Source organism: Schistocerca gregaria, chromosome 1 (assembly GCF_023897955.1).
Source record: "Schistocerca gregaria isolate iqSchGreg1 chromosome 1, iqSchGreg1.2, whole genome shotgun sequence".
Taxonomy (NCBI): domain Eukaryota; kingdom Metazoa; phylum Arthropoda; class Insecta; order Orthoptera; family Acrididae; genus Schistocerca; species Schistocerca gregaria.
Window position 1 is genome coordinate 590904453 of NC_064920.1, and position 1473 is coordinate 590905925.

Below are 1473 nucleotides of genomic sequence, written 5' to 3' on the forward strand. Positions count from 1 at the left end.
GGCGTCCATGAAATCATATGGTCGGGATATGGCAATATAGCAGTGACAAGAGTTAAATACAAGGAAGGCGAAACATAAATGTTAGGTCCGAAAAAAGATTTCGCTTACGGATAAATCAAGGGCCACAAATACATTTACAAAAGAAATAACAGTCGATGGCGAAAATGCTGTCTGCTGTGGCAAACTAACCAACAGCTGGCATGTAAATATTATCTGTAGACACACCACCCTTCCAAGATTTTAGAGTGTTATTGTATACGTTGATCTAGGCAGTTCGACTAATTTTCAATTGCCACATTATACTCGGGGGCAGTTTACCACACATGACCACACAATTCATGTAGTGCTTGGTTTCACAAACCATGAAGTTTATATAATTCGTTTTTTGGTTATGTATTAAGTTTATTTATTTATTCATCCCAAAATCTTTCGAGGTTCTGGACTACTTCATTGGTCTGACACACACACACACACACACACACAATGCTCCAGAAAAATAAACATAGGTCGTTGTTCAAGTAGGTCCAGAAGCTGCGAAAGTGTACTTCCCAATCACTGTTTTGACTTTTTTCAGTAACAAAATGAAAACACACTGAAATCAAATGGAGTAAAGCAGCAATTACTACACGATTAACTGCGACAGCATGCTTGTGTTTCGAAATACAATCACCAGGGAGCAATGGAAGAAGGAAAGTGGCATAACAAAGGAGAACCTTTTGTGGCATGGCAAAAATTCCGTCTCTTAAGTCGCGTCACTGAAAATTGGTAGTTCACACTGCAACTGCGTCAATACTTCCGTTGCGTGTGTGAACTTAGCTTAAAAAATAATTAATACCAAACGTACGTTTAGGAAAAGCCAAAAATATGCTAAAGAGTACGGAAAATGCTGAAAAAATTGTCAAGACACTTACCCTGAACTAACAAAAAATAGCTATGCCAGTAGGCAATTTTACCAATTATTAACTGTATATAGCAACATCATTAATGTACTGTAAGCCAAAATGAAAACTGCTGCTCTCACAGCACAAAAAGGTGAATATATCATGGGCTAAGGCTAATTCACACTGGCCATCACATCACACCATTTTATGTCAAAGCGTACATTCTGGCTAACCCGTCACGGTACAGCATCATCAAGGTTTCTCGAAAAGAAAGTTTTGATGGCTGGCGTCATCCATCTGTTGTTGATCATGTGACCACCCAGCTCATTTCATCACTATACATGGCTATGCATGTATCTCCTTATTTCATTTGTTTGTGGTGTCTGCAGTTGATATCTGTTATTTGCAGATCGTTATTTTTCTTATTTGTTATAAACTGACTTGTGTTGGTGTTTGTTTTGTTAAAATTTATAGTTTTATGATAAAAGATGAAAGAGTAATTGAATCAGTAATGCAGGAGTCTGAAGTGTATGGTATGAGTGTACTAAATTATTAGCCATCTGCGACATTTATAAAGTGAATTTTTATGTAC